Raw genomic sequence first — 6,663 nt, 5'->3', positions numbered from 1 at the left:
TAGTTGAAAAATTAATTAGTAATTAACAATGTAACAGACAAAATTGATAGCTCCTGTGGTTAAACATAACAACTAACAAATCAGAAAGTTTAGAAAATAATTTTTTTAAAGAAATAATTAAGAAACTAAGTGCCACAAACAAAATAATTTCAAGACTTATGATGGTATTCTCCCTAATATAATTTTTATTCCCTGAGCTACTGGCCCTAAGTTCATGTAATTAGGCCTTAAAGAAAATTTTTGGGGAATTTGGCCCAATGTCCTCTTTAGAAGGGCCATGACGATATATACCTTTACACTGGTGAACTTTTTTGTTTTGCCTTTTAATATTCATTACACCTTTAAAAAATTTTTAAAAAACTTGGATGTCCTTTATTTTATATCTAATACAAGAAAACCTTTTATGGCTCCTCCGATTCGGCTTCTGGATTTTCATCCAAAACTAATACTGAGATTAGAAAGAGGACCAAATCCAAGGACAACAAGTTTGAGTTCGATGAAAGCAATGCTCAGATCTTCAGGCTAATGCTCGACGATGCCCATCTTCAATCTCGCTTTTATTTTTACGAGTATCAGAATGCTTTTACCTTCTTGCTTGTGGTTATTTCTTCTTTGCTGCTTCAGAAATACTTGAATGGTGGATCGGAAGAATCTGGGTCTTTAGCAAATGACGATTTTGTTCCGATTCTACTAGGATTTATGGGTGTTTTTAAGTTTTTGACGTTGCTCGCCAATGTTTCTTTTGAAAAATTTGTATCGAGGAGGTCGGAGAAGCAATTGAATGTTCTCTTTGGGGCTTTGGGAGCCATAGCTGGGAATATGGTTTGCTTCCTAATTAGTCCTTTGGTTATGGATTTCAATTTTGGTCCACTTGATGGTTTTGGTAGATCTTCAATTGCTGTTTTAATGGCGAGCAACGTCCTTTGGTTTTGGATTACCGTAGGACCTTCGGTAATTACCGATGAAACCTACGGTAATCAATTTGTAGTTGCTGAAAAAATTATGGTAGGTTTCATTGGTAATTACCGAAACCCCTATGGTTATTACATTTTACCAATTTTTTGGCCCCCATAAGTCCCCTAATGTTTGTTAAATGCAAAAACATGCAAAATATACATTCTCTAATGATCCTAAGGAGAAAAAATCCTAAAAATTTGATTACCATAGGACCTTCGGTAATTACTGATGAAACCTATGGTAATCAGTTTATACTTACTAGAAAAATTACCGAATGTTTCATCGGTAATTACCGAAGGCCCTACGGTAATAAAATATTTTTGCCAATTTGAGAACTTTTTCAGAAATTTTGGGATTTTTCTCCTTAGGATCATTGAAGAATGTATATTTTGCATGTTTTTGCATTTAACACACATTAGGGGACTTGTGGGGGCCAAAAAATTGGTAAAATATGATTACCACAGAGGTTTCGGTAATAACCGATGAAACCTTCGATAATTTTTCCAGCAAGTATAAATTGATTATCGTAGGTTTCATCGGTAATTACTGAAGGCCCTACGGTAATCAAATTTTTGTGCCAATTTGAGAATTTTTTCAGAACTTTTGGAATTTTTTCTCCTTAAGATCATTGAAGAATGTATATTTTGCATGTTTTTGCATTTAACACACATTAAGGGACTTTTGGGGGCCAAAAATGGGTAAAATGTGATTACCAAAGGCATTTCGATAATTACCGATGAAACCTTCGATAATTTTTCCAGCAAGTATAAATTGATTACCGTAGGTTTCATCGATAATTACCGAAGGCCCTACGGTAATCAAATTTTTATGCCAATTTGAGAAAATTTTCAGAACTTTTGGGGTGTTTTCGCCTTAGGATCATTAAAGAATGTATATGTTGCATGTTGTTGCATTTAACACACATTAGAGGACTTATGGGGACCAAAAAATTGGTAAAATGTGATTACCACAGGGGTTTCGGTATATACCAATGAAACCTACGATAATCAAATATTTTTGCCAATTTGGAAACTTTTTCCAAACTTTTGGGGTTTTTTCTGTTTATGGTCATTGATATTTTATCAACACAATATGACAGAAGACTTTTCCAACAAAACAACACATAAAACCAACGTCTATTATGCCAAAACACATGTTATGCGGTTAAGCTACTAATTGCATTTCTTACTACATTGCATAACACACGCATACCACATAACATGTCCCCATTGTCTTAATATAGCATAGAGCGATTTATGGTCCTTCAGTTGAATGGTGCTGTTGGTTGGTAGTGCTATCAAAAGGTATGGTGGCTGAGCATGATTTGCTGCTGTGACCAATCTGTTTGCACCCCCCACATCTATATTGATGATACTCCTCTCCTTGAGATTGAATCTTCTTCTTTCTTGGTCTTCCTGACTGTTTTCCAATCTTAGATGGAAGTACAAGCTGGTTTATAACATCATCTGGAGCATGCCACTGACATTTATTTCTAAGTGGATATATGGTTTCCGAATATGCGTCACGGAGTAAGTCAACTGAGTAATGCACCGAGCAAAGAATATATGGAGAAATATATCGATGCTTATATGCTGCAATTGCATGGACACAAGGAAAGCCAGGTTTCTCTATATGGCATGTGCATTATCTGTCAAATTTAAATGAATAATATGCTTCAGTGACTACCAAATAAGGGTGCTTATGAAATGAATAATGCAATCTAGAGAAAATCAACTCTAATAAATTGAAAAGTGTGCAAAGAATTTTAGACAGAAATTTTACCAGCCTAATCAAGTACACTCCTCATTCCCAACACTATGATAAAGAAAGGTTGTAAACATGTACCCAAAGAAAAAGGTTGTATCCATGTTCCCAAAGAAAAGTTTATCCAAAAAGGTTAGACAACATAAAAGAAAAGCTCTTTAGGTAAACAAATCAAACACGGATAACATACAAAACTACATGGTAATAATTTAGAGAAGGTCATATAAAAGAATAAAGCAAAAGGTCATCAAGTTATTTTCTCTCATGGACATAATAAAATCCATTTCCTCCAAATCATAGTTAACATAAGAAAGCTGCATTAGGAGGATAAAATGCTTTAATTTTTTTTTTTTTAAAAAGTAAACAACCAAGATATAGTAGTGTATTTAGACTTTGAATATATGAAACAACTTACATAATATATTAAACAATATGTGAACAAAACTATGATGCACATTATCTGTGAGTCTACATAAATATGAATTTTGGGGAGAAAGATATTGCACACTTGATATACATTATGAGCTAATTCACTTAGAATTTTGCTTTAGGTAGTTGATGGAGAATATGTCAATGTCACCATTCATATGACCTTGTAATGCAAATAAACAAAATAAAACTTCAAGTCAAATAGAATATACAATTAAGAAACCAAACAAAACATACAATTCTTCCAAAACTTCAATTTCTATTCTCCACAATTCAATCTTCAATCTCCATACTTCTAGCATACAAAAAAACACATAATATATAATTCTTCAAGCATACAAAATCCACATTCCTTAGCATAAAAAATTCATATTCTTCCATACTTCATAAAAAATAAAGACAAAATTAGGGAGAAAAATTTAGGCTATGTACCTTTGAAAATTTATGCCATTGGCCAAATTTAGTCAATCCTTCAATTAACTGGTTCTTCCTTTCTTCCTATGTGAGCTTCTTTAAGTTGAACCTGTCAAATAAAGAAAGAGAGCAACTATCGTCATATTCTTTGTTTATAAAAGGAAATACAAAGAAAGAAAGTCATTCATGTAACCAAGTAACTAACTTTTTTTTTTTTTCCTAACATTATATGATCAAACCTAGCTACAAAGAGAAACTAAAGGTAGTTTAATCTCAAACTAGAACAAAATAGAATAGTTATAATATACATAGTATATATAATCACAATTGCATATTATCAGTATAACTCAACATTTAGCATATATAACCAAATTCTCTCTAACATGCTCGTTATCTACATGTTAAGTTATACACAAAATGCATTTATTAAAGATATTGTATTAATTGCAAGTTCATAGATATTGGCACAAAAAAGTAAGTTGGACCTCATTGTTTCTATACCAAAGAAAGAAGAATAAAATGAGGGGGATTAGACCCCCATAATCATTCATCAAACCATCAACACATGTAACAAATCTAATATTGATGTTGAACTTCACAGTAACAAAAAAACATGCATGGCATTCTCCATTGGCCTTCCATGCCCATGTTCAATAAGAATTTGAATTTCAAAGGAGACAATTCCATTTCTTTGATCAAGAAACACATATTGTCTCCTATCTATGCATACATATATATATATATATATAAATAAACATGACAGATAAAAATAAGAATATCTAGGATTTGACTGTAAGGCATTTGAAGGTAAGCCTTTTAAGTAGTAATTTTAGTAAAAAGTTCTCTACTTGTCGTATATATTCTACTAGCATCTAAATAACAGTAAATTTCCAAGCACATCAAAGATAGATACACAGCTAATAAAACATGGTTAATGAGATTATGATTAAAACATGGTCAAAGAGATTATGATAAGATAATATTAGAATAAGTATCCATTATTGGCATAGAAACTTAATCAGATTGGACAATAGAGTTAATATATACATATATGCCTAGCTACTTCAAGTGTGTGTATAGATATATATGCATATGATATGGTAATCTAATGTAAGAAAATGTATAGTTGAACCAACTCACATGTATAGAATAAAAACAAGGTAATATGTACATGTTTTGTTTTGCCAAGGTTTGAGAGGGAAAAATAAAAATAAAAATCATAGCTTGTCCTAGCCAGACATAACAGTATATTTTAGCTGAGAGATGAAGCTCTTTACGGAAAGCAAGATGCATTGAACAAGCAACAATTGTAACGTAAACACATTTACTCCTACATACATCTATATATTAATATTTAAAAGATATGTAAGGATGTGGAGCGAGAAAGTTTGACCATACAAGAGTCTCTCATATCCCATATGCATTTGGTGAGGTTTACATCCTGCAGATATCTATATATTATTCTTTTCGCAAAAAGAGAACAAAGATCGATCTAGAAAACTTTGACAATGCAGCTACATGGTAGCTTAACAGACACAAGTAATTTTGACTCACTAGTTCACAGTTGATCAAGATATTGGCAAATACCACATACGATCAAGAAAAGAGTACCTCTAATCACATGAAAACCATGAAATCCAGTTGCTACGAAAAAGGTAAAACCATAAATACTAATCGAAATAGTGAAGGGTGCTTGATAATATTCCATTCCTTGAAAGCCAGTGAATACTAGAGCCAGTGAAACCGTAGCTACGAAATACCCCAGAAGGGAATTTTGCTCTACTTCCCTCAATCTTCACTTTACACCACGCCGACTCCCCTTTCATCATAAGGCATGGAATAAGACCGGGGGGGATCTCCATGGGAATCCAAAATTGCATCTATCATGGTACAATGAGGATGAGTTTCATCTCCAACAGAAAATCCATGAACTCTATTGTTAAGCTCGATCCAACTGTGCCCAGGACCCTATTTCACTTCTAAGTCTCTCAGTCTCTTCCTCACTTCCATCTTCTCACTCCACTTCCAACATATATGTTAGGCAAAATTAAATATGCAGGTATTTGCTTAGGATTTAAACTAAATATCTTCTCTGCTAGACAACATTCTTTGCTCACAAAAAAAAAAAAAGGAGGGGGGGGGGGAATGACATAAAATGGGTCTGCAATCAAAAAATGAAATAGTAATAAAAGATTGAAACAAAAATTGTAAAGCCTTAAGAAAATGTTCCACCAATAAGTGGTGGGTTTTGAATTCTTGATCAAAAAAGTGCAAGGAGGTGGACCATAAACATTTATAGTGTCTTGGGGTGGTTCCTTATCAGATTTCTTCACTGTGAGAACAGCACAGACGATAGCATAAATTATTTTATGCAATTCTTCAAGGTTATTTGCCTTAATTCCTCTTTCTATGTACGCACCAAAGGATTTCACTAAAAAATAAAAATAAAAAAAAAGAGAAACCCAGTAAGAACTTCAAATCTGAATTTGACATATGCATACAAACAAACAATAGGTGGGTTTGAAAAGAGAAATAGAGAAATGATTACCAAAAGAAGAATTAAAAATAGAGAAGGATTACTAGGAGAAGGATCAAAGTTTGTGATAAATGAAAAATGAAGAACGTGAACAAACCCAACAAATAATCTCGAATAAACCTAACCCTTGAACTAAAACCCAAAAATTTCAACAAGATAAACTTACCAATGATTGAGAGAGAGAGAGACGGAAGCGCACCCAGAGAGAGAGAGAGAGAAGAGATCTTAGAGTTGTTTTGTCTTCCCCTTTTCTTCATAGTTCATTCTGGTTCAAGGGTAAAGTAGACCATTTTCCTTCTATTTTTCTTTTCATATTTGAAAAGAATACTCTAGGAATATTGAAAAATGAGAGGGCAAAAGAAAAAGATTGAGAACCGAGTGGATAAATTTCCTTAAGAGTCTTCCAATAGGGGTATTGGACCAAATTCCCCAATAGATTTATAGTTTTACCTAAAAACTTTAAGATGGGCAATATGAATGCATCATCAAATGTATAGCCCAACTTATAATAGCCCAAGCGGGAAACAAAGTATGGGCTAGAGGATTATTGGGTTGAGAATTAT

At 33.0% G+C, this 6,663-nt stretch overlaps 1 long non-coding RNA gene across 1 annotated transcript; it reads right to left on the bottom strand.

Annotated features, from left to right (window-relative positions):
* Positions 1-1,925: 1,925 nt before the first annotated feature.
* Positions 1,926-6,414, bottom strand: LOC132803493 (uncharacterized). The gene is made up of 3 exons (XR_009638791.1): positions 6,267-6,414; positions 3,583-3,673; positions 1,926-2,605 (listed from the first exon to the last, which is right to left on the bottom strand). It is a non-coding gene; the product is annotated as an uncharacterized LOC132803493 (long non-coding RNA).
* Positions 6,415-6,663: the final 249 nt, after the last annotated feature.

The sequence above is a fragment of the Ziziphus jujuba genome, chromosome 4, assembly GCF_031755915.1.
Source record: "Ziziphus jujuba cultivar Dongzao chromosome 4, ASM3175591v1".
Lineage (NCBI taxonomy): Eukaryota > Viridiplantae > Streptophyta > Magnoliopsida > Rosales > Rhamnaceae > Ziziphus > Ziziphus jujuba.
The sequence above is the reverse complement of the archived record's forward strand: the minus strand, read 5'-3'. Positions and strand labels throughout refer to the sequence as shown.